Raw genomic sequence first — 27,498 nt, forward strand, 5'->3', positions numbered from 1 at the left:
CCCACACCTGGTTAATCAATAATCAGAAGGAGCCTCTTGCTTGCCCATTGGAACTGCTTGCTTAACAAGTTTTCTTTAAGGGACATGTCATTCTATTACTAATGTATAAATAAGGGGAAAAAGCTTGAGATAGTTGGATTCGTCTGGGGACTTTTTTGGACTCTCCCTCTGGATCCATCTTGCGGTCTCCACTGGCAGACGGAAGATTTGGCCACCGGAAGCCTGCCGCTGTTTCACTCGAGAGCCACACTCAGCTTTGGTAATTATCAAGGGTTGGGGGTGTTTTACTAACCTGTTGCAGACGTGTGTAAGTGCTTGAGACTAGTAAAGTTTAGCTTTAAGTGAAAGCACTCGTGTGTTGTCCTGTTTGTGCCAGCCATCTATCGGTCGGACGGCCATGTCTCCCCTGATTTATTTCCTGACACCACCTCGCACAGAGTAAAAGTTACCAAGAGCTTTGGGTTGAAAGAACCCCGGGTAACACTTCCTCCTCCTGCTCCTCACGCAGCATTTTTTCCACGCCTGTGTTTTCTCCAGCATCAGGGCTCTGCTTACCTGTTCCTGCTCCTTATGCACCAGTATCTGCAGGGCTCAGCCCACAGGATTGGCCAGGCTCTCCCTGTTGGGATGGATGTAGCACAGAATTAAACTCTGCCCAGGCGCTGCTCACATTTTCCTTTTGTGCATGTTAGTTTCTCAGTGACGGCAGGGTGGCTGTTTGGCATGGGGAAGGGATCTGTCTCCTTAGCAGTACCCCTTTAATACCTTGGCATGGCCCCACACTGTTTCAGGGGACAAGAATGGATGGAAACGCATCACTAGTAAATGCTGTGCAAAGACATTCTTGCTACTAGCAAAGAAGCAACATTTCCGTGAAAATCAGTCTGCCCTGAGCCACATCAGCAGGCAAACCCCACTCTTTTGCTAGTTGCTTTCTGCTGACCTTCTCCTTGGGCTGCAGTTGATCCTATCTCTCTAGCAGTGTTGGGAATGCAGCAGGAACAACTAGAAGCAGATGTAGTCTGTGTGTGAATTCCTGAGCTGTACTATTTATGGGTTGTGACTCTCTACCATCCTGGAGAGGAGGATTGGGGAAACTAGCCATGGGTGGGGAGCTCTTCCAGACCCGAAAGCCAAGTAGAGTCAAGCTGGGCCCAATTTGGATGGGAAAACCCAGGGGGCATCAGGAACTGGAAGAAGTGCCAGTGATTCAAGGGGGAGGGGCTGAGCTATGGTGCTATGGCACTGCACTGGTGGAGGTGCCATCTTTAGAATGAGATGTAGACCCAATGTCCTGCTCAGTTGTGAGCATTAACAAACTCGGGTAGGGCTGTAAGCCCTGTTGTCTGCTTATGTTCTGTTAAATACGGCAAATGCTAAGAGATTGCAGCCCTGTGATCAAAACCAATATGCTTCTTCCATGTTTTTCTTGTTTTAATAAGAGCGGACACCCTACCTCTGCACGGCAGCATCTGCTGTGTGCGTCATTCAAGCCTGGGAAAGCAAAACCTCTATAGAGAATTCCCAAGCCTCATTCCCAGCAGCTGCACTGGCACTAATTAGGAGCCAGCCAAACTTCACTGGGATTCATTTGTGAGTTGTAGCAGCATCTCATTACACACTCATGAAGTGTGCTGGGGAAGTGGGAGGATGGGTGCCTGTGAAGGCATGGAACAGTTTAACATATGAAAACAGAGAGCAAAATAGCCTAGGATTAGTGAGGGCAAAACCCTGACAGGGCCACACAGCAGGGAGTTGAAATGTTCCACTCACACCTACCTTTAGAAACAGAGTTTCACTGTTTGCCCAAGGAACAAGAAGGGGCTTGTGTGATATGGTTCCTCCAACTTGGCCTCAAAAGCCAACTTGGGGCACTGAACCACGTCAGGGGTTTGTTTTATTAGACTACAGCTGGGCAAAAACATGTAGAACATTTTCTTCATTTATGTATTCAGATTATTTAATGAATTTGCTCTGGGCCCATTCACACCCCTTCTGTCTATTCAGGACAGAGAAACAGCCAAAGTTGCTCGTGCACAAGCCTGTATATTCCTGGGGAGAAGAATACTGAGGCTGCACGGCTCTTTAATCTAGCAGAGATAGGCATAAAATCCAGTGGCTGAGAATTGTAGCTAGAAAAATTCAGACTGGAAATAAGGTGCAAGTATGTGACAGTGAGATAATGAACTACTGGAAAAGCTTACCAAGCAGTGTGGGGTAGTCTCCATCACTTGAATTGGATGTCTGTCTAAAACATACACTCTGTTATTGCCCACCAGAAACTTGGGTTTGAGGCAGGAATTACTGGGCGAAATTCTAGGGCCTATGTCTTATACAAGAGGTCAGACTAGATCAGGGTTTGGCAACCTTTCAGAAGTGGTGTGCCGAGTCTTCATTTATTCACTCTGATTTAAGGTTTCGCGTGCCAGTAATACATTTTAACGTTTATAGAAGGTGTCTTTCTATAAGTCTATAATATATAACTAAACTATTGTTGTATGTAAAGTAAATAAGGTTTTTAAAATGTTTAAGAAGCTTCATTTAAAATTAAATTAAAATGCAGAGCCCGCCGGACCGGTGGCCAGGACCTCGGCAGTGTGAGTGCCACTGAAAATCAGCTTGTGTGCCGCCTTCGGCACGCGTGCCATAGGTTGCCTACCTCTGGACTAGATGATCACAATACTCCTTTCTGGCATTAAAATTGATGCACAATCCACTCCCCTTTCACCATTCAGCTGAATTCTGCACCCAGGTCTCAGGATCTTCTCCATGACTGGTCACCTGTACGCTTTGCATCACTCCTTTGCATTCCCTCCATCCACTGTAACGGCTAAAGGGCATGTTTCTGTCACAAGTGTATTAAATGGTGGGGATGGGTCTGTATATGCCAGATTACATGGGACAATCATTGTTTAAAAAGAACAAATAGTCATGTCCTCAGTCATTGGGTAAATATACTAAGATTCAGCAGAACTAGCAGACAAAGGAAGGCAAAACTGAGGTGATGTTGAAAAGAAGCAGGAAGTGCTCCACAGGCCTTGCCCTCTCTAGATCAACCTCCACTGGTAAAGTCACCTGCCTAGTCCACAGCCTTGGGGTCCATTTGGATTCCTCAGTAGGTGTTAAAAAAAAAGTCACCCACATACCATCTTTTATTGACCAAAAGATTGTGCCCCTCCTATTAGACTCAGACCTGGCCACAATGATCCACACATTCATTACCTTCAGGCTTGATTATTGCAAATTATGTCAAAGAATGAAACCACACGCAGTAAAGAAAACCCCTCCCCAGTGGATGTAGGACATAGCAGCCCACCTGCTAAACACATAAGTCACCAGATCACTCTGAATAGGCCCCACCCCCAATGAATGCAGAACCCAAATCAAGGTCTTTGTCCTGAAATATAAAGTCTTCCATGGGATTGGGCCTAGCAACCTTGGAGGCTGCCTCACGCTCTGCAAATATGAACTCCCATGAAAGCTACTATGAAAACTCCCATGACAGTATGTTGCACCTGAACAATCAACTCACAGGATGAGGCTGGTGAGTATGGGAGACAGAAAGGTTGTAGAAGATGGATTCCCAGAAAAGATAAGAATGACCAGGGGCCTCATCGCCTTTGGAACTGAATGTGAAGCCCATCTCTTTCCAAGTCAGCTTTCTTACAATATGTTCTTTGTGCAGAACAGGAACACCGCACCCTTTCTCCCCAAAGAGATTTCTGCTAACTATTCCATTTTTTACTGCTAAGGGTGAAGAAAGAAAGGAGAGGTTGATTTTCACTTCTGTATTAACACCGAGGAAGTGCTCAGCTAACAGGTGGGTGGGAGGAAGGAATGAGATAGAGTGGATAGATATGTAGATGGACAGACTGGCCTAACCAGCCTTTCATGGTTTGAAAAAACAGCCCAAGGTGCTATGGCAGCAGGCAGAAAAGTAATACAATTTGAAGAGAAAAGAACTAGCCCATTGATTTAATTTTTTAGGCTCTGCCAGGGAAACAGAAAGTGCTACACTGTGAACGGACTAGACAGAGATGCGACAGCCTTTGAATGATCCAAGCTGTGCCACAACCTTAGAAGCAGAACCAATTGCTGATGCCACTGAAACCAGACCAGACACATGCTGCAGTTTATGTCACATTCTGCAAATGTAGCTGCTTCTTATTTCTGCAGATCATGCATGTGATGGTTTCTTGGGGTGCCCAAGACTTGTTACCTTCCCCCCGCCACACTTCTAGTGAGAGGAAGACTTGCTAGTGCTTAACTGACTATCAGTTCCCTGATGCCACCAGCCTGTTAGCCACCCAAACAATATCCCCATGGCTCTGCCAGTCCTTACTTTGCCTTGAAGGATAACAATAGGTGCACCCTGATTGCCGAGCCCCCAGAAGGGTTCCCCTGCAGTGTCTAGCCCTTAATCACTGGACACTCAGAGAAATTACCAAAGTTGTCCCCAAAGGAACAGTGCACACATCAGCTTGTTTAGCTCAAGTGAAGATCAGATCCAGTGTCACATAGTAACACTATAGTAGCACTGAGATATATTTATAGTGAAAACAATAAGTTTATTATCAAAGGCTAAGATTTCAGAGATAGTGAATAGACCAGGGATTTAACCTGTTAAAAGTAGTTTTTCTCACCTACAACAATCTCCCAACATCTCCAACCAACATGGCTGAGAGCCCCTTTCATGAATACAGAAAGGGCTGTCCTTTTTGCTTCCTCAGTGAAGATGAAGAGGAGCCTTTTTGCCTTCTCCATATATTCTCCAAAGTCCTTGTTTTGTCCCTAGAGTTCGGATGACCCCCTTGGTTTATGCTATGGTGTGCTGGCTCCAGGTTGCCTTCACAGCCTCATCTCGACATTGTATGCAAACTGGCTTCCATTGTGTTGGCTTACAATGCTTATTTTGCACACGAACCAAGGCAGGGAGGAGACTATCCATCCTGTCTGGTCAAAACCTACTTGTCCATACTGCTTTGATTCAGACTTTAAAACATATTTTCCAGTATATATACACACACACACACACACAACTCCTTAAATACTGTCCATATGTACATCTGTGATGGGGTGACGACTCACCGGCGCGGTGCCTCCTGCTGGTCGTCTCGGGAATTAGCTTTTTCCAGCCTGGAGCGCCCTCTGCAGGCCGGTATCTCACCTGCCGCTGGCCCCCGTGTCCCTCCCAGACCCCGGTGCCCCTCTACTTCAGGGTTCTGCCCCCAGCAGCAACCCACTGTCTCTAGGTCTCCCCTCCCAGGGGAACACCCAACCCTCTATCTATCCTCACCTTGCCTCAGCAGCTACTGCCAGTCATCACCCAGCCCCCGCTCCCTGGGGCGGACAGCAGCCTGTAAACCACTCAGCATCGGCCAGGGGGTTAGGGCCTGCTGCCTCTGCCTATCTCTGGGCTGCCCCTCTGCAGCCCCAGAACCCTTTTGTAGGCCTTTAACTAGGCCTGCAGCCTGGGGTTTTGTTAGGCTGGAGCTCCCCAGCTCCCTCTGCCCTTCCTCCTCCAGGGCTAGAGTGAGACTCCTCCGGGCAGGAGCAGGGTGACGACCCCACTACAACGTCTCACAATGATTATGATCAATGTGACATAAGGTTTTGTTAGATGCCTCACCTGACCCTCTTTGGATAAATACTATGACAGCAGTGTGCTGGGTGTAATGAGTTTGTCAGGTCTGTCAGGAGTTACTGTTACAGAACAGCGAACCCGTTGCCAGTTGACAATGAGTGGTTCTTAGGGTCACAATGCAGAATAAGCCAAGTGAGAGCATTTGGCCTACAGTAGCCGTTGCCTTTTGGCAATCGTGCTGAAGTTGCACGATATGACATGCCTTAAAGCAGCCAAAAGCACGATAAATATGACTTTCGTGCATTGGGTTTTAGGATAAGCACCAAGCCTTGCTGTAATTAAGAGTTTATTTTCTCCACACACTGTATTATCTTTAAGTATCTGCTTAAAAGATGCAGCTTTTTAAAGACGAATGCTTGTTTTCTCCTGGTGACCAAGTTTGCAACAGATTCTGTTTGAATTTCATTTAAGGATTCAAATGTCCAGTTCTGAGGATCTAAAGGAACTTGCTTCCTGAAGGTAACCAAGCACTGAGGAGTTATCAGCCAGTTCAGTGGCTTTTCTGGATGAACTAACCTTCAAATAAACGCTGTAGCATTGCCAGTGGACCAGAGTATGAATTCCAGAGACTGGTCCCCTCCAGTTACTGCTGCCCGGTCTCTCTGATGCGGAAAATCCCTCTTCCTTGCTCTTGGGTAGATTTCTCATTGGGGCCCGGCATGCCTGTTGCTGAGCTCTGGATGGTGATTGTCTTGAAATTTCTGTCTCTGATGCATTCCTGGTCACAGATTCCCTAGAATGGGTTAATCTCTTCTGTCACTCTGGGCAGCCCCTGGGCTCCTGGGATTTGAAGACAGTGGCCACCTAAGCAGAGATCACCAGACTGAAGGTGAATTTGTACAGTGCAGGAGGCCTGCTAGGGGAAGAGAACCATAAAACCAAAGCTGGACAAGACCTATTGAGGGGGGGGGGGGTTTGTTCAGGGTAGACCCCTACTTTGCACTCCAGAGCGCTTTTTGCTCAAGAATGCCTACAGGCAACATAAACACTAATTCACAAAGCTGAACCCTGACCCTGTGCAGTAGGTAAGTACTGTCTTGCCCACTTTACAGATGTGTAAAGGTTAAGTGACTCACTTTGCAAACGTCACTCAGCAAATCATCCATTCAACAAGGGCTGGGAATAGAATCCAGCAGTCTCCTATTCTAGCCACGATAGTGCCCTCCTACAAGAGAATAACTGGGAGTAAGAGAGCTACTGAGCAAACAGAAATATAGGCTGAAGATTCGGGGAAATTTCTTGACTGTGTCCTCAATTAGACTATGGAATAGTTTCCTCAGGAAAGTGGTGAGTCATTTTACACTAGAGCAGAGAGAGCAATGGAGAGTGCTCTGTTGACAGCAATTTTGCAGAGGGATTAGATGAGCTAATAGTTTTCTCCCACTCTCATGTTAGTGTTTCTAGTAAGTCATTTAGTCCATTGCCCTGCTGATGCAGAAAGACAAAGTCCTGCTTATCCTGTAACATCTTCCTACCATGCACAGAGGCGGTAAAGCTGCCCCCAGGTTGATTTACGAGCAGTGTATGTAAGTATGTAACCAATGGCTGTGCCCATTTCTGAGCAGGTTTGACAGGCACGTCAGCTGCAGTGACAGATGCTACTCTGCTATTGCATGTGATTGATTTTTATTGCATCCCATTTTGCTTAAGCCCCTGGTAAGTGGAATCCATTATTTGAACACGAATACCATCATCACCTTACCTCATAAAGGTTATGGGCACTGTCATAAGAACATAAGAACTGCCAGACAACAAGAGACTAATGCTGTCTACTGTGAGTCTGGTCTTTTACATGCAGCAGTGGCAAGCTGGATCCGTCAGAGGAAGGTGTACTCCCTCCACAGTGCCGCTACATGGGTGATACTGCCCCATGGAATCCCAGGATACATATCTAGTTCCAGCAGCTTCTCTGCTGATAGCCCAGGTGATTTTATCCTGACCATCTTTTCATACATGCAGAGCAGTCCAGTCAGATCACCCCATCCTCAGACAACTCCACTTTCCCATTCATGACAGGGTCCAGTTCAAAATTGTCCTCTGTCTTTAAAACCCTTCAAGGATTCTGGCCCACCTCAAACGCCTTCTCTCTCTTCCCTTCCCCCCTGCACCACTTGTCTGGTACAAGCTTTGTCTCTGCCCTCTTGTGTGTCTCCTCTCTTGTTGTTGTCCATTCCCATAGTGCAAGAGGCTTCCCTGCCTGATCTGGGCATCTGGAATAGGTTCCTTGTTTCTTTCTGACCAGCTGTGACTGGAGGACCAGGGAAATTCCATCCCTTCCTCTCCCTTGCCTCTTCCTCTTCCTCTCCACCCTCATTTTATATTTTCTCTTGGTCACATTGGGGACACGGTATGTAGGGATAACGCATTGCAAAATAAAGCAGCGTTGGATTCTGTCCTAGCCAGGTGACTGCCAATGCCTGTTGTGTGTATTTAATCTATACCTACATCTATAAATGCTTGTTTCTCCCCATCTCTCCCCTCCAGGTGGAAATGGACACTGGAATGAAGTATTGCCTTCTATTTCTTTAGCCTTCCCTCCCTTCTCTTTGCCATCATATTCACAGTGACCTCCTGGATGTTCAGCACTCGGTGGCTCATTTTGTATGTCTCCTGGCTCTTCCAGACACGGCTGCTTTCACAGCAACATGCGGCTGTGTGAGAAAAGCTCTTGTTCCTTTGAACAGCTATTAGTGAAGGAAAATCCCTTGGGGTTAAGTGAGAGTCCTCTCAGCCTTCTCCCATTGCCTTTAGCTCCTGGCTTAGGGTAGGGATTATAATAAATCATCGGAAAATACTTTAACAGAATCTCATGAGCTCTGCACAATGCTCTCTGGGCAAAATCAGGGATTGGAAAGGGGATTTTCCTAGCGGAGAGTGAATTGATCTGTTCCAAGTGATGTCTAAAATTGCAGGCTCAAGCAGTAGTGGCTGTTCTGAGCTGGTTTAAACAGGGGCTCAGGCTCTCTTCCCTTGGCTGGCAGGAACTGCATTGAGCTGGTTTCCTCTGGCAGTCATCGCCGTCCTCCGGGCTGAGCTGGTAGGAGTCACGTATCTCTGGCCAAGCTGGTAGGAGCTATATGGAGATAGGCTCTGTTGGGAGTCGCTGCCAGCTGGCTGAGCTGAGAGATGACATGGTGGGAAACCCTTTCAGTGAATACTTGAAAATCTTCATGGAAGGTGAACCTTGAATGCACCCTCATGAGCATTCTCACCATACAGCCACTTCACAGGGTGACGATCATCCTGTCAGGAACAGAAATGTATCATGTGACTTAAGTGTCCCACCTGCACAGCTCAAATGTGTAATTCCAGGTACTTTTATTGGCCATTGTTTACATGTGTATCCATTTCTTATGCTTTTTCTTGCTTTCAAATAAAACGTCAGAAATGTCCTGGGCTCCTGCATCCTGTCTCTTCGCCTGCCACTCGCCCCTTCCCACCGAACCTGCCCGTTTCCTCGCCGTGAAGGGACACTTGTCTATAGACAGTTCTGGCTGTCTGAATAAAATGCCTTTCCTTGGTATAACTGAAAAGGTTGCTCCCTGCACCACAGCTAAGTGTGGTCTCAGGAACGGAAGCGGTCAGCCATTGGGATGGAGCATGTTCTGGTGCCCGCCCAGATCCCTGCAGCAGAGGTTAGAGGGCCAGACAGGAACTGAGCCTTCACCCCTGTGCTTTTCACTGGCTATTTTATAAGTCATCATTCAACACCATTTTTTCTCTGCCAGCAGCAACTGATCAGTTTATATCGACACCCAGAAATCCTAGCTCTAGAGCCCCAAAATTAGGGATTTTCCTTTTAAAAAATGACCTTGGATCCAGATCCAACACCCAATTGTTTTCCCCCGCCCCTTAATTATGAATAATACTTAGCAAGTATCAGTATAGGTAACTTATCAATTCGTAATTACAATTAACAAACACATCACTTGACTCCTAATACTCAGGGAAGTTAGGGCTAGTGTTTTCTTTATCTTAAAGATGGGGTAATAGAAGCACAGAGAGGCAAAATGACTTGCCTATGGCCCACAGGTGAGTTAGTGGCAGAGGCAGACTTGACGTCCCATGTCTATTCTCATCCTTGCTGGCCACACCACCATCCTTAGGTTTATGGCCAACCAAACCCAAACCTCCAGATATGAACAACCCCAAACATTTTTGGAGGGGTTCAAAAGCTTGCACCAGACCCCAAAGTTTGGGCTCTGGTCCCTCTCTCTTTCTGATACACCCTGGTGCCTTGTGCACAATATGAATTGGCATCATCTCCACTTCCCCTGTTCCTTTGTGCCTGCTCAGGCGTTAATGTCAGCCTGTCCCCAGTCACCTGGAACATATTTTCAGTACATTTGTTTCATCGACAGACAACGCACAAGGCAAATATTTGTCTGCTGCTCACATTTCAGGGCAGATTCAAAACACCTGTGTAATTGCCCAGGGATTGGTATCTGCTGAGCAGGCTCATTATCTTCCTGTTACACCACTTCTTAGGGCAATTCAGCACTGATTGGTCTCCTTAGAGTTCCCTTTAAAAATCAGTCTGAAGGAGGATCCCCCCCACCCAGACTCTGAGGGAAATTGTTGTTGATACGGCACAGTTAGTATATATGCTCTGGGGCTTTACGAGAGGTAAATCATGCTAAGCCGAGAACAAAATCCCTACCTCCAAGCTTGCTATTGACTTCGGCATGGCCAGGATTACACTCATGGTTTCTGTGGCTGGAATGCTGCAAGGGATACATAGAGATGGAGAAGTTTCAAGCAGTAACAGGGGAAGGTAGTTTGGTGCAGGTAACAGGTTACCTGAGAGGATGTTCCATGCAGAAGGCATGAAAGAGGCCATAACATGAGGAAAGCGTGAAGGAGACAACGGCCTTGTCTACACTAGGGTTTTAGTTTTCCTCACTGCTGCTTCCACTGGGGTGAAGCTCCATGAGTGTTAGCAATGGTATTGGCTCTAGCATAGGCAAGGGGCTGCCATTTTAACCTCTCTAGGCCTGCACTGAGCCTGAGAAAAGGCGAGTGTAAGGCACAGCCATCGAGAGGGGTCAGGAGAGCACCTTGGATGGAGAAGGGCATGGGATGGACATATGAGAAGACAAAGGGAGAGAGGAGCAGACGGCGACAGAGTTGTGGGAACAAGCCTAAAGAACGGAGTGGCTTGTGTCTAAGCCAACCACCATCACATTCTTCTGGTGCCTCCCTCAGAAGGCTGATTCCTCCTCAGGTGTTGGCAAACTTCACGACAAACCCCACAGGTCAACGCATCTAGGCCCATTCGTACAACACAAAATGAGCTGCCACTGAGACCGAGGGGGGAGAGCTAGCTTCCCTTCGAGATGCAAGCGATTTCAGCACTGCCACAGCCACATGGCTTTGCTGTCGCGTCTGCCGCAGAAGAGCCTGTGTGATTTCCACCCGATCTGCATATTGCATGGAGGTGACATGGGCCTGGAAACGCAAGGCAATGTTTGCTGACAGCTTTGACAGGCTCTTTCCCATGGGCACAGCCTCTATAGCACACAGTGAAAACAAACCATTAAGTCTGGGATCAGCCAGCGACAGAAGAGGTGCCTCTGATACTTCCTTGTTCCCCTCTCAGAGCCCCGCAAACCTCAGAGCAATAGATAGATTGGCAGCTTCGTGACTGGGATGAGTTTGGAGCTAAGAGAAGGAGGGTGAGAAATTCCCTTGGAAAATATATCAGACCCCCTCTCTCTGGCTAAGGCCTTCTGATTAGTGTCTGATAAACTGTCTGAGGCAGCCAGCCTGCATGTAGTGTCATGGCCTTGTCTGGCTGTGCTTCCTGTTCCAGTTGCCAGTACATTCATGACCTGATGGTGGCCTGAGGCCTGAGGAAGGCCTGGTGTTTTCCCACCACAATGCTGGGATGCAATTTCATACATCCTGAAGCTGCATCACAAGGGCCTGAAACAAATATGGAGGCTTAATTGTCCTGCAAGCTCAGTCTACAGCAGGCCAGACAGTGTGTGAAAATCAGGCCAGGCGGTGACCCCAGCTCCTGTCTCTGCCAGCCTTCACTTAGGGCGGGCTGGCTCCAAGGCATCTCTCATAACGGTTTGGTTCAATAGGTCACTTGGAAAAATGGAAACGTAACGCGTCCTCTTCTGTTCACCTCTGTACCCCAAGTTCAGCCAGGCAAGTGTTCCAGCACTGGCGGAACTACAGCTGGGCAACCACTCCTGGAGGGGCCTCCTGAGTGGGTGAGGAGTATTGGAAGGAGAGTCCCAGCTATGGAGCTTGTCCCTCCTTTCCACCTCTCAGCACTGGCCTTGTCATTAATGTAACATCATTCAGAAATATAACCCTTGGCCAGGTCCTCCTGTCCATACACAGGCAAATTCCCCTTTACTCCCCTATCCTTGCAGGAGAAGAACAGGGGAGGAATCACTGAAGTTAAAGGCAGCACATCTCAAGGAGGGTAAAAGGAAACACTATTGTATTTGATTCAGCACATTCATTTACCTACGGAACTCACTGCTTCAGGACATTAGTGTGAGAAACAGCCAGGTCAGAGCCAAATAATAAGATGCTACAATGAATTTCACTTGCGATCATGCTAAAAGATAAAAGACACAGGTGCTTTGGAGCCTCAGGCTTCAAGTCATATGCATCTCACCCACCGGAGTCAAGAAGAAAACTGTTCCCTCTTTGCCTGCCATGGAACTACAAACCTAGGTAAGTCCTGGGGGTTTTACACCATAGATGGGGATAGTCTAACTCACTAGAAGGCCCATCTGGGTCAGGCAGGGAAACAGAATGCCTGGCCAGATGGAACTTTGCTCTGCTTTGGCTTGTCCCTATATACCAGGGCATTAGATTGATCAAACCCACACGAGGAGGAAGAAAGTTTTGGTTAATTGCTTGACTTTGGTTTGTCCCAACTATTTATCAGCTCACAGGGCCTTCTGTGCTCTCTGACTCCATGCTTAATCCAAAGGAGTCTCTCTCTGGGAGATGGGGTGAGTTTCCATGGTGCTAAAGGGCAGACAGTGTTTGTCTTTGGATGCTGGTTCTGTATCTCCACGGCAGCGATAGCTGCTAATGCTCACTTGCCTTCAGTGCCGCAGATGCCTCACTCTTCCTCCTCAATAAATGCAATGGGCCAAAGCCACCCTTGGTGCAAACCCAGTGACTTCAATGGAAAATTTGCCTGAAGAGAGCACATGGGGCTTGGTCCATAATGGCTTTTACATACGACTTTCTATCTTGTACTGATGTGATTAATATCTACTGCTGATGATTGCATCACTGCTTCCTCTGAAGATCCAGAGACCAGGATATAGGGCTCGAAAAGCCACAGATCCAGAGGTGCTAAAACAACTACTCAATTGTTTATGATCCCTTGAACTAGCTCAGTGAAACAGCTCTCTCCCCTTCTAAAAAAGACCATTACTTAGAACAACAGTGTTGGAAGGGACCTCCGGAGGTCATCTAGTCCAACCCCCTACTCAAAGCAGGACCAATCCCCAGACAGATTTTTGTCCCAAATCGCTAAATGGCTCCCTCAAGGATTGAATTTACAATCCTGGGTTTAGCAGGCCAATGCTCAAACCACTGAGCTATCCCCCTCTCCCCCTTGGGAAGGGGATGGAACTGACAAACATCCTCTGCACAAAAGACATTGGTATCCCAGGACAGGAGAGAGAGCGAGAGAGCGGGGCCCTTTGCATGTCAACAGAGCAGTCGGCTGGACTTTGCTGGGCTCTACGTATTGACCAAACTGAGGCTTGTGGTCGGTTGTGTTGAAAGCTGTTGCAAGGCGACACACAATTCTGATGTAACATTTGTTTGGTGTTTGACACAGCCCAAAGGAGAGGGGTTGTTACATCCCTGTGATGATGGAAACTGCCCAATCTCATGATATTTCATATCAAGCATTGCTTCATATATATTGCATAGATGGAAAATAATGTAACAAATCCTGGGTCTTAAAGATTGCCAGTAAGCTACATGACATGGCCACATGGACATTGAAAGTGACAGCAGGAACATTACTCAGATCCTTCTGCTCCAAAAGCCCATGTGCCTACCACATTAGCTAGAGGAGAATCTCCTTGAGTGTCAGCAGTATAGGGCATACGATGCACAGCTGAGCAACTCTGATTCCATTCAATAGAGGGCAGTGGTACATGAGCATTAGCCAGCTTATGGCAGTTCACCATATCAAACACATGGATTGATATCACATCAAATGATTCCATGGAAAGCATTCCTTTCTCATGCTGGTTATTGCTTAGGGTATGACACATGAAGATGGCATTTGTAATTCTGTTGAAAGCAAACATGCCAGCATTAGTGCAGGTGAAACCTGTAGAGCTGACAGCCCTGGAGGCATGGCTCATGGCAGCTTCCCCCAGGCTGCCCTTCCAAAGTTACTTATTCTTGGCATTCTTAGCTTCCCTAGAGAGTCCCAGCAAGACCTCCAGTTGCGATGGTGTTTTTCATGATGTGAACAGTTATCCACTAAGAACTGGGCTGGGACCTAACCACCCTCTTCACACAGGCCCCGAACTGCTATCAGATGCTAACTGCTATTAGTCACTGCTGACCTGGTCTGAAATCAAAGCGGCGACCTAGAAGCAAAAGTGACTCTCTGAGCCAGCCAGTCTCCCATGGCTGTTTTTGAAGAGCTGGTTCAGAAAAGCAACCCACTGGGGTTTCGAGACGAGGAGGCAGAGACATTTACTGATGAAATATCCTTTCAGGCTCAGGATCTCATTAACTCTGGGCCACGCTGGCTTTGTAGCGCACTCAGACACAGTCAGCGACATCAGAAGGCTTAAGAAAAACTCTCAGCAAGAGAGGAGATGAAGGAACCCTTCCCGGAGCAGCAATCCCTCCCTCCCAGGATTAGCATCCAATATTCTGAGGAAACGTAGCAGACACTCAAAGGCAGCGAAGGGGGGAACACGAGGAGGTGGGGCCTTGCCGAAGGAATGGCTGGTTTCAGTTACAGCTCTTTCCTACAACTGGGCTCACTGTCCCTCTGCGGCTCTTCTAACTACCATTGTGGCTCCAGGAGGCTGGGCGAGGTGCCAGAGGTCCTGCAGTGAGATGGGAACGGTGTGGACGTATTCAGGAGAGGTGGGACCATGGACCCTGAAATTTCAGCCGCTTAGCTGGGCACTGTGGACTTTGCTAAGAGCAGGCAAGGATGTTTTTGCCAGAATCTGACTGGAGTAGGACGTGTTGTAGACAATCAGATGGCAGCCTAGAAATATCCAGGGAGGTCTAACTCACTCACATTTACACAGTGACTTGGCTTCCTTGGCTACATACCCTGCAAAGGATTCACCTTGACTACACAGCTGTGGGGCTTGCTGAGCCTCCCTCCCTGGAAAGAGCAGCATTGCTGGTTTCCCTGACAGTTCGTTAAGGGTAACAAAACCATCCTGAAAGCCCCCTGTCTCAGACAGCCAGAGTGGCTCTGACAGCACTGAATGACCAAGAGCCCCATAGGGAGCAGGCAGAGTTCTCTCTTTTCTCCCTATACTATAATGGCCAAAGTTACCTACTTCCTGGGGTTTAGCTATAGTGGATCGCCCAGACACAACCTCCACTCTAGCTGTCTCCCTGTGCTTGGCAGCTCCAACGCTTTCCCTGCAGAAGCTCTGCCACAGACCCTAGTTTTCTTTGCCCCCGAGAGAGGCGTTCATCCCCTTTTACACCCAGGCTGGAGCTAACTGAATCCACCTGCTCATAGGACTTCAGCATTCCACTACCCCTTCCTGCAGGGGTCAGCAGGATGGGCAGGATCTTAGGGTCTGTTACCTGTTCACATCTCCTTCCCAGGATAGCCCATGTGCCTGGGTAGATTTGCATAAGTGATCACCTTCCAGTTTTCAGTGCCAGCAGCGCCATCTAGGGATGAGTGAAAATAGTTATTTCCTTGAAGTGTTTTTTAAAAGAAACTTTATGCTTTGCAGTTATTAGATTATGCAAATGAGGTCATTAGCTTTAATTTCATTCCAATAATTTTGGACAAATGTAATTACCCTCCTTCTCTCCTTGCCCCTCCCCCCCAACCAAATTGAAACAAACAAGCCCCTGGCAGAGTGCTTGAGACAGGAATTGTGTTTTAACCTAATTAAAATCTGATGATAGTCACTGAAATGAGCCTGACTGACATCTGCTTCAGATGGCAAGGACGACACATGGCAGCACTGGTGTGGAACACCCCAAGGGCATTTCACTGGTGCTAATGAGCTGCAATCATTTCTCACTGGGCATCTTCCCGTGAGTTGCCGGCTAATATTGAGCAAGGTGCTTCAGGGGAACACACAGGTCCCAATTAGCTGCAAAAAAAATGTGTGCAGCAGCTTTTGTATTGCTGCCAAGTACAAATGGGCAAGAACTGCAGTGAGGGCCAGAGACTCCCATTGAAGGAGCTGGAGATCATGAGCAAACCTGAGACAAGGGGATGCTTAGAGAGCAGTTCACTGTCTGCTCCACTTGCCTCTGAAGCTGTGTGTGACTTGGGTGCATAGACATTCATGAGAGCACTGAATGCTCTTATTGACTTAAGCCTTGCAATGTCATAGCAAGGGGAGGCATGTACCCTCTTCCTCCACATAGCCCCCACCCCTCAGTCCTGACCTGCAGCACCCCCACTGTTCTGTTTCTGGACTCCACTAATACGCTTTGCCAATGCATCTCCCTGCTGATGTGAAGGAACCTCTGTTATTTCAGGTCAGCCACACACAGCTCTGCCAGTGCACCTTACTTCTGAGCTACAGCCTCACCTGCTATTCCAGTCCTGGGCTCCTCACCCAGCTCTGCTAATGCCCCCCAAGCTTGACCTGCATCACCCCTTGCTACTCAAGCTCTGCCAAAGGTTTGTACGCCTCATGGAGGGAGACATCCAGCAAGTGCAATATTGAGGGCAAAAATCACTGCACTTTTGTGCTCAGCCCCACATTCGAACTCAGGTGTTCAGAGTCATAATGCTTCCGTTATCTGCCCTGGAGAGGCTCAGCCCCACGGATCTCTTAACGCCCACCTGCCCTTGCCTTTGTTAATGGAGAATTAGGGCAGAAGATTCCTGCAGGCTGCTTCTAGTGTCTGTTTGTGAGCCCTGCATGTAGGGCATCTGCCAGTGATGGAAAGCAGGGCCAGAACACTCCCTGCTTCCACTTACTCATCCTGTCAGCTACCTGCTGTTAGCCTCCTCCCTCCCCCTGTGTTGCAGTGCTTTGTGCTCAGACAGGTTCATCATTACAACTGCGAAGGATGAGATGCACTGAAGCCCTTCTGTCCTTGCAGCCTAACTTTAGCCTGAGCTGTACGGAGCGGCAATAGTCTACATACTGAATTTGCCACTGCTCAGGGGTCAGCAAGTCTGATTTCGGGGGCTGCAGCAATACTCCCTCCCAGTTAGAAGGTGCCTATCATGCGGTAGACTCTGATGTCATGCAAAAGTCTAGAATGAAGAGTGTCTTCTTGCTCCGGGCAGGTCCAGCGTCCCATTATTTATATATACACACAGCAGTGCTAGAAGGGGCGTTGTGCTGTACAAATGCCCTGGGCAGCTGTGCTAGGATGTTTTCAGGGGAGTCTCCCCAGAGCCCCGGATGAGGAGTATTTAAGGAGGAGGTATACCTCTGATCCATAGGTTTCTGAATCAGCCTGTCTCTGTATTTGAAGTTCTCTGCTTTGGATCTCTCAGTTAACTGTACACCTGTGCTCACTCTGCTGGGTCTGGTCATGTCACTCCCTGCCCCTCCAGCCACATGTTTCTCTCTCTCCTTCCACATTGTGCTCATCCTTGTGCTCTCCCTCTCCACTCTGATCCTCCCAACCTGGCTGCCTTCTCTTACGCATTGCCTCATCACCCCCTCCAGTCTCTGCATGCTGCCTCTTCAGACTGTGAGCTCACTAGGACGAGGACCCTCCTTTTCTGTGTGATACAAATGCCACCCACATGATCTCACAGTGGAGTCCACGTCCAGGAGGAGATGCCGGCCCTGTGGGGCAGCGCATGGTGTCGTGCTTTATATAGGGTTCTGCAGGAGGCAGGGAGTCTTGGGTCTGGGGGCAGTGCTTTTTGGGAGGGACAGTTCCATCAACATGATGGGTAAAGCTGATTCAGTGTCTGGCGTAGAAAATCTCCATAGTTTGCCTGTCTCCGTGTCTCTCTCTAGCTTACTACCTGTTAGATACCTGCAGGGTCCAGGAGCTGGATTCTGGCCATTTCTTCTCCATCTAGTCTTGCTGGAAAGCACTGTATTTACCCCCTCCTCTATTCAGTGAGACTGGGATAGAACCAACCCCCTGCAGGCCCCACAGTTCATATGCCTGAAAGGATAAAAGCATCTTGCTGGGGGTGAGAGGAGTGCCTGTCTCCAGGACTCTCAGTCAGGCAGTAAATTCACTGCCCCTTTCCACACACACTGTCACCCAACCTGAACCTTGGGGAGGGCACAGCCCACCCGCTCCTGTCAGTTCCCATTCTCCATTCCTCTGAGTTAATAGCGCCCTCAAGTGACCATTTCGCTTTGTACAGCACCTCCAATGGTGCAGAGAACTGTGCTCTTTGAAGAGGAATGAACATGTTGCAGGCATCAGCGAGTGGTGTGCAGTGCTGCCTAGGAGGGTGTCACCTGGGGAGTCTGTCTCACCCTGACCGGCTAGGAAGGATGTAAACAGACATGTGTGCCAGTGGTTTCAGCCAGGCACTCGCAAAGAACTGTGCCTTATACTGCAGGTTCTTGTCCTGGGGCTGGAGCTCCGATCACATGCAGGAGGTGCACTGGCAACAGCTGAACCTGCCTGGCCCAGAGCTTGTGCAGAGATCAGGAAGCTGTGCCCAGCACTACAGAGAAATGATGACTTGCCTCTCCCCATGTGACCCACCTGCCCAGGCGACTGCCTTGTGGCTGTGTCATGTGTGCAAGGGATGTGCTGACTGGGTACCCCAGCTGAGACATTCCTGCCTTCTCACTGGCTTCCCCAGGGCCCCAAAGTGGCTTCCACTCCCTGACTTTGCCATGAGTAGTCTTCTGCAGCTTTCAGGTGTGAAGGGACCATGACGGGCTGCCAAAGGCTCTGTTTACATCCCTGCACAAGCAGTGTTTCTTTTAAGATGCCACATGACCTACAGTGCCACTCCCCACTTCATATATACACTGGGCAATTCATGTCACCCAGACTCAACCACATCCACTGGCTTCCCTATCTGAGGAGGCAGTTCAATATGACCTTCCAACGAATTACTCCAACCACCCTCAAAGACATGTTTCCTCTGCATCGCCTCGCATGATCCGCTGTCCCTTCACACGATCTGGCCATTGCTGGTGTGGGAGCCTTCTCCTCTGCAACTCCCGCTGCCTGGAAAAACTTCTCAGTCATTCTCCGCCTTTCCAAAAGTCTCCACTGAAAATGGTTTCTTTCCATTATCCATTCCACTGAATCTGTCTCTCTCCCCTCTTCCCCAAGCCTCAGCAACTACTGATCTTGTGACTGAGTGTGTTAATTCATTTGGAGAAAATAAGAACCCACCCCAGCTTCCGAACCTCAGCCCCAAATGATCAGAGTCCTGAATCTCTGCAAGTGTGTGTATAGGGGGAAAACCACACCCAAACCCCATTTTCCTTTTTACCCTCTCCCCATCATTTTTGATGTGCCGACATGTTCCTTGAATCCCACCAGAAAAGAGCAGGAAGTCATAGCTCCTCTCTCTGGCGATTGCATTTCTGCAGCACCTGTTTCCACACCAGCTTTCTGTCTCACACAATGAAGGAGCGAGCGAGGCAAAGGAAGGGGCCCTGCTGTAGAAGCAAAGACGTGTGTCATGTCTGTAGGGAGCTCATGGCTGAGCAGTGAAGACGAGGGAATGTAGTGTAATGGAAGCCGTGAGCCAGCACATGGCTCCACCTTTCCTGCTCCTGCTGGTTTGTTCTTGTCATAGAATCAATGAGTTTATTCAATTTCTCACTGCCTTGTATCATTTAAATCAACGCTGTAGCTGCAGTATAAAAAGGGCCTGGTTTTGTATTGCCATAGGACCCGTCCCCGAGAGAAGACAGTCTCATTAATTAAATCCATTTAATCAATCTGGCCTACAAGGGCCTTAGTTATTTATCTCTCGTAGGCGGCACAGCGTAAGCCCGATGATCTGAATGGCAGTAAATAAACATGTAAATGAAGAGCTCAGGTGGGGCAGCCCACTGGGGCCCTGGAGATTTCAGGCCTTGGGTCGGATAGTGCACAATCATATGTTAAACAGAACAAAACCCAATTAGAAATACAGAGGCAATTAGCAACACTGGGTAGGGCAGGAAGAGGGCTGGCCTGAAGGAGCAAGGAAAGACCAGGCACGGAGGAGAGACTTAACAGTGCTCGCATTTATGGGACACATTCGGATTCTCACTTCAGAAGGGTCCCAGAGGGCTGGGTCATGCTAAGATCTTGTCCCCAACATGCCACCAGGCTCAGAGGCAACTTGAGCCTGATTGTGATGACTGCCACTAGCAGGTCTAAACCCTCATTCAAATAGCTGGTGCCCACCTCAACCAGCCCATCAGTCTGGCACTGGACGATCAGCCTAGTTTAAAAGAGTGGAGTCTCTCCCGGGGGGGAGGAGTTTCTAAGGAGCCCTTCCGGGTGATGGGCAGGGGGTGCTGAAGGAGGAGAAAACTGGGCCACAGGAGCCCTGTGGATTCAGCCCTGCTGTCGGAGAATCTCCCCCCACCCCACTTCTGTGTTGGAGAAAAGTCACCCTTTGCTGTCCCTGAGTGCTGTGCTGCTTGTCACTCACACCCACTCCATGTGGTGCTCTGCTCCCCCACTTTTGGTGTGAGTTGAGCCACACAGAGAGGTTGATGAGGCTTCTACAGCCTTTGCTACCGCAGCTGGGGTCTTTAGCTCCGGCAGCAGAGGCTCACGCTTTTAGATCTAGAGGTACTAAATGCAATCTTGGCTCCCAACCACCCATCCAGGCATCTGGCATAACAGTACCCAGGCCAAGTGAGGACCTCACTGGTGTCAATCCCTACCCCAGCTAAATGACATCCCGCTTCTGCATTCCCCACTGCAAGGTGTCTCCTGATTTGGAGGAGAGTTGGCTCTTGCATCTGCCTGCTGGTTCTTCACTACAATGTTCCTCTCCTGCTACCTGAGCAAGGCTCCCACTGCAACTGCAGAATATCTGAGCTGGAGCCAGGCACGGCTGCAAAAAGAGCGCTGCCCTTGGCCTGTCATGTATCCCACTGACCTGTGATGCTGGCCAAGGTCTAGCAGAAAGCTGTGTCATAGCTTGTTTGGTCACTCGAACAGCTGGTCTGTACCGAAGGGGCTGCCAAGCCCCGGGGGCAAGGGGGGCTTTCTGGCAGGAGGGAAAGGGTTAGTGGAAAAGGTTGAGAATTAGCCCTGGAGCCAGCCAGGAGAGTGCTGCACTAATGCTTCCTGGCAGAGTTCACAAACTGTCAGACTGCAGATGTACCCTCTGGATTAGCTGCTCCATCCCTTAAGGCAGAGGGGTGGGGGATAAAAGTGGGCCCTGTCACTCTTTATTTAGGAATTTGGGGGCATAGGTGAGCAGTCAAATCCAGGAATTCATTAGACATGAACCTGGCAGCCTCCTGTGCTTCTTCCTGCTGAGCTTTCTCTGGAGCCGCCCGGCTGCTCTCAGAGAGACTAGCTGAGATGCCGGGGAACAAATGGCTCACCCAGCACTAGGTAAATACCCAGCAGGGGAAGGAACTTTGGGGGTTATCCAGGGTGTGAGGGGAGGCGGCTAGGCAAAATGGGGTGAACCTGAGCATAGGGATATTTAGGCTGAATAGCAGGGCCAGGAGCTCTATTAACTGGGCAAAGCTTAAAGAATCCACTCTAGGAAGTAGTCCTGCCTCCCCCTCTGTTCCCCTGGAAATGGAATAGATGGGATTTAAAATTAGAAAATGAAAAACTCAAAATTTAAGAGTTCTGGATGTCTGTAACCTTGGTTCCTGACCTTGGTGGAGATTTCTGGGGACACTATCAGCCTGGCCTATGATGACAGGGAAGTGGTGTAACGAGAGAGTCTAATGACCTCCTGGCATCTCAGGACAACTTGGACATCACTTTGCTTAGAAACCATTGGTATAAATTACATGGGCTGTAAGCGATGCTGTTTTCTCTTCTTCAGCACTCAGCCAACCCTGGCCATACTACTAAGGGTTGCTACATTGCTGGAGGTGGAGTCTGTCATACACAGGGTAGCTGTAGCAGATGGAGCACTCACTGCCACAGCACCTCCTGCTGGTTGCCTTGGGAATTAGCTCAATTCCAGCCTCTGAGCACCTCCTGCTGGCCAGTGTCTCTCCTGCCTCAGGCCCCCATGTCCCTCCCAGACCCTGGTGCCCCCACACTCTGGGTCTCCCCAACCCTCTACACCCACTTTGCCTCAGTGGCTACTGCCAGTCATCATCTAGCTCCTTTTCTCTGGGACAAACTACCATCTGCAATGCCCACTCATCATTGTCAAGGGGATTGGACCAGCTGTCTCTGCCTATTCCCAGGCTGCACTACTGCAGTACCTTCTTAGGCCCTAACAAGGCCTCAGCCTGAGGAGTTGCCAGGCTGGATCTTCCCACCTCCTATTGCCCTTCTCCAAGACTGCTCTGCTTCAGGTACCCTATACTCCCAGCAGCTAGGTCCTTCCCCCTCCAAGGCTGGAGTAAGACTGACCCAGCTCCTTAGCCCTTATATCAGGGCCAGCTGTGGCCTGATTGGGTGTGGCCACAGCTGTGCCCACTTCCCCAATCAGCCTACCTCTTTTCCCCCAGGAGCACTTAGACCTGACCAGGTTTGCCATGCTACTTTCTGAAACTGTCAGGGACTATCCCCATTGTTCCAGCTTGGTAATTACATTCTGTCTCTTTACATTCCTGCTACAGTTTCAGTTGGACTAAGTTTCCCCTAGCTAACCTGAAGCATCATTTAGCTTTATTGTGTTCTGCTAAACAGCTGCTGCATTCCACCCCAGAGGTGACTGCAATCCAATGGTGTGTGAATGATCCTTTTACATGCTGCTGTAAAACACTGAAACACTTTGGGATGAAATGCATGAGCCAAGGATGAGCTGCTTTCATTATTACTAAAACACAATCTTTGTTTCCTCCAAGTTTATCCGCTTGGCTGCTTCTGCTGCTGAGGAACCTTAAAGTGTCACTGTACTCACATGTTCCTGGTAATATTAATTATAATGGGTGCCTTCCAGAAATTGCAGAGAAAAGGATTTCAACTGAAGGGAGGGAAAACAAAAGCCCAGTATGCTACTTTTCAGCTCATATTGGAGCAATTTGTTCCCTGCTTTTTCTGAGAAATGACACAGGAGGGAACTTGGCAAAGAAATGGACAAAAAGCATTGCATAGATGTATAAAAACTGATGTGGGTTTTAATATTGCTTTAGAGCAGTGTAATTTTAACTTATATGGACCATGCAAGGACTTTTGTATTTGTGATAAATCAAGGTCTATGGGCAAACCGATACATCTCATCTCTTAAATGGTCAGTAGACTGAGTCTGCAGAATGGTAATATTTCATGATACTGAAAAGTTGTATTTTCTTCTTCTAGTTGTTCAACTGTTCACCTGAAAGGAATAAGAATATCTGGATTAATGCCAGTGAATGCCAGAGCATGGGAGGATCTGAGTTCCCAGAAAGCATCTTTGAAGTGAGCGCATTGGTTTGTTATAATTAATAAAGCCCCTTTGCACAAACTGCTCAGCTTTTCATTCATCCTTAATGCTTCTTAACTCTTCTATATTTTAATTTTTAAAAGAAGGAGAAGAAGAAGGCTCAGCACTTTACATCTTTGAAGTAGCACTGGGCAAACCTCCATTGATTAATATTTAATACAGTAGCATGTCCCACTGCTGTTAGAGCAGAGGGGGTTCTGTCATCCCAGCCTTCTGAAAAGCCTCACAGATTTGCCCTCTGTATGTGTGCACACCAGAAATCCACACACTAATCTGCACCATTGCAGGAGTATATATCAGAAAATGCCACCCGTACGCTGGCTTGTCTGGAAGCATGCAGAGAATCTAGTCTGCCTGGCTGCACAAGGAGGATCGGCTCTGCACCAGATGGAGGAGCGTAGCAGGGGGTGGGCAAAGAGAAAGGGGCCTGGTTCATATGCCTATACTCATATGCACATGGGGGCTGATCCAGAGTCAACTGGGAATCTTTCCATTGACATCAGTGGGCTTTAAATAAGGCCCATGCAGCAGTCCTGACCAAGTCATAGCTCTTACTCACAGCCTCCTGTGCAATTTATTCTTACTCAGAAGAAATGCAGAGTGTGTGGGCAAGCTCACATGTGTTGGGGTGGTGTTCAGGTTGAGCCACAATTCAGACAACCTATTAATGTATATATTTATACAATGTATATAAGGCATATACATACATACAATGTACCGTATGTAGATGCCTATTTGGCAGGTGTTATGCCTATGTTTCATGGCATCCAAAATGTGACCCCTAGGACTCACTGATGCAAATAAAAAGGGCTGGCGAAAGAGGACAGGCTGATATTTCATATGATTCCTCCAGCTCATTTATAAAGCATCTAGAAACTTTGACACAATGCAGAACTGCACAGATTCCATTCAGAAAAAAGGGCAATAACCCTGAGTGAATTTAACTGATGGCGAGAAAGCAGGACTTTAATCTCAGCACTGGACAGCAAGATAGAGGAGCATCAGCAGAGAGAAAGGGCAGAATCGCAGTGACAGAAAGTGTCAAGTCATCTGGGGTGGCTGCTGCCACTGTGTAGAGGGCCAGCACAAGGCCTAGGCACAGATAAGCCCCCCATAAGCCCATCTGACCTTCAGGGCATAGTGACTAGGAGGCCGTTTCATGTATCTGGGGTGGGGTGGAAGAGGTCACCAGGTCAGGAATGGGTGAAGGAAGCAAGGAGAAACAGCCAGGAGATGAGCTATGGGTTAAGCACAAGGGGTGGGTAGGAGATTAGAGAAGAGGTGTAGAGAGGGGACGAGCTGTGCAGAGCCTTAAAAATAGAGGCCAGGCCACAAAGTCTGGATCAGGATCAGAGTATTTGGAGCTGGGGATTTGCTTCAAGCCAACCCTGGCCTCTCAGATAGATGTGGAAGGAGAGTGGAGGTAGGTGGGGAGACTGATTAAGTGCAGCAGGAGAAGATGGTGAGCTTGGCAGCTTTGAGTGAGGGTGACTGAAGAGGGGGAGCCGACAGGAGTAAAGATGGGAGTGAACCAAGGCCTGGGCTGAGTTATAGCAGGAAGAATGGGGAGGAGCATTAGGATTAGCTTGTTAAAAATAAACACATGAATAAACAAAGCTCCAGAGACTGGGATTTCTCACGAATCTCCCTCAGACAGGGCCAATTCTTGCCTGGCTCTAATCTCATCCCAGCACCAAGTGACAGCAGGCCCAGTCCATTCAAACTGAGACGGTTCCATCCAGCAGGAGTGGGAGAGCAGAATGAGTCTCTGCCTGGTGGATAGATGTGTTTGAGAAATGAGTAACGACTGGACATTAAAGGTTCCAGCCACACTGATTAATTAGGGTCATTTGATGTGCTATGGCCCCATTCTGCGACATCAGAATCCACTTGTTGAGAAGGCTCCTTGGCTAGAGTTCTTCCTTCCCTTCCTAAGTGCTGCATCTTTCTCTTGATCAGCCTCCAGCCACAGATCATCAGCATCAGACAGTCCCTGATAGCTTGCCTGCCATCCCCCAGTTAAAATCAGAAGGACTTACACCCTCCTCCTGGGAAGGGACCCAGCCATTCCCAGCCTTCTTCACCTGGCTTCTGAGCACAGAGGGCCCTTTGGGGTGCTTCCGGCGAGGTTGCTCTATTGCTCTGGTGTTATAGTCCCCTGCAATTTCTTTCTTTCCTGCTCCAACTCGCCATCCCGGCAGCTGTCCACTGCCACCCCCACCTGTGGACCCCAGATAACCCTCCTCTCTAAGAATCCAATTTTCTCCTCTCTGTTTGCGATGTCCTAGCCAATCTGCTCCTCACCCACGCTGTCTCAGGAAGATCAGCTGTACCCAGTGGTATCCAAAAAGGCCCCGTTCTGCTTTCACTTATACCAGTGTAAATCTGAGAAGCCGCAATGAAGTGAGTGGGCTTACACGAGTGGGAAGCATCAGAGTCCAATCAGGCCCCTTGTGTTAATTTGCTCAGTGAAAAGGTTAAGCTGCCAAATCCCCAGGGTCTTGCCGTTTTTCATATCTAGGCCTGATAATTAATGATTTGTATTCTGGCAATGCCCAGGAACTCCAATCAGGGATTAAGGCCCCACAGTGGTGGCCCCTGTACAGACAAATAGCAGTGAAGACACCCCGTGCCCCGAAGAGCTCAGAACTGACATGATACAAGTGGTGAACAAAGTGGACAAGGGGAGGTGGAAGCTGAATAACAAGAAAGGGTTTGATCCTCCTCTCACTGAAGTCAGTGGCAAACCTCCCATCAATTCCGGGAGTGCAGGATCAGGCCTAAAGAGAAACATGTAGCAGGAAATAAGTCATAGCTCACCACTAGCCTAACCAGTGCAAGAGTCTCCTCTTATACCTCTGTAACTTCACTGATGTCCGTGGAATTATTCCTGATTTACACCTGTGTCAGTGAGAAGAGAATCAGGGCCACCTACCCCTGCTTCCCCCCACTATAGTTCAGACTGGGGATAATGACACTGCTCAACTTGGAAGGTAACTTCACGAGAGGCTTTTAGTAGGATAAACACCCAAAAGTCTATTAGCCTGTTGCTTCTGTTCAGTTGCGCTGGAGATCAGTTCAGATCAGGAGATTCCCAAAGGAGCCAGAAATAACAGTTGGGTCTGCTGCGCTATGATGGGCCAGTTGTACCCCAGGCAAAGCTGTAGCCACTGTATTTGGGCTCTCCTGGCTTGTGCTCTTTGAGGGGTAAAATTGCAAACTAATGTGAAGAAAACAAACAATGTTTTCATGCCTCAGAAAAGGCTCAGCTCCAGGTTTGGGTCACATCTCATGGTTTTCTGAGCAGTTTTTCCCAACCCTAAGTCCCAGACTTTTGGTAATTCACAAAGTCCTAATTGCTTTGGAGTTAACACATGTGGCTGCCAGCTGTGATGCTGATGGTTTGTTAATACTGGACTCATTCCTGTGAAGAAATAGTGCCCTACCTAGAAATTGACAAAGCCTGAATAAAGGGAAAGGAAAGGTGCCCTGCCCTGCCCTGCCCTGCCCTGCCTCTGGTTGAGCCATTGTGTTCCCACCTGCCTGAGCAGCAGCAAATAACAATCCTTTGCAGTTCTACAGTGCCTTTCATCTGAGGATCTCAAAACACAACATACCTCACACAACACACCATAGAGATACCATAGGTAAGGAATACAGACGTGTCACTCCATCCATCAGTGAAATGCAGTCAGTGCTGGATGGAATGCAACAGCTGTTATAACAGTGCATAGCAACATTACATCACACTACCAGAAGAATAGCACGTCCAGACGAATAAAACACAGCCCCTTACTGTGGTGCATTCCAGAAATACCTGAACATAAAACCCGTGCACTTGGAAACGAAAGCATTTGTCCTTTTGCTGTCTTAGCTGTTAGTTGGAGGAGCTTGTGTCCTCTCTAGGGGCTGTGTGTGGGAAGACCGATAGTGATAGTAACTGTAGTCGTCAGTCCCTGGGGATCTTGGGAAGAATCAATGTCTGGCATCTGTTTTAGCTCTGTTGCCTCCTTGAGTGACCACAGTCCCATACGCTGAAAGATGTACGTGTCCTAGAGGAGGTAGATTAGACCTTACCTTATATAAGGAAGTGTGCTTGTCACCCAGTCCTAAATGTCAGCTGATGGTTATGATGATGATCCAATTAATCTTT

The 27,498-nt window shown here is 48.4% G+C and overlaps 1 long non-coding RNA gene across 1 annotated transcript in view; it reads left to right on the forward strand.

Annotated features, from left to right (window-relative positions):
- The window catches only part of LOC123377821, a 31,968-nt gene extending 8,602 nt beyond the window's left edge, over positions 1 to 23,366 (forward strand). The window contains exon 4 of the long non-coding RNA XR_006582345.1: positions 23,222 to 23,366. This is a non-coding gene — a long non-coding RNA (uncharacterized LOC123377821). The remainder of the gene's footprint in view (positions 1 to 23,221) is intronic.
- The last annotated feature ends 4,132 nt before the right edge of the window (positions 23,367 to 27,498 follow it).

Source organism: Mauremys mutica, chromosome 9, assembly GCF_020497125.1.
Source record: "Mauremys mutica isolate MM-2020 ecotype Southern chromosome 9, ASM2049712v1, whole genome shotgun sequence".
NCBI classification, from domain to species: Eukaryota; Metazoa; Chordata; order Testudines; family Geoemydidae; genus Mauremys; species Mauremys mutica.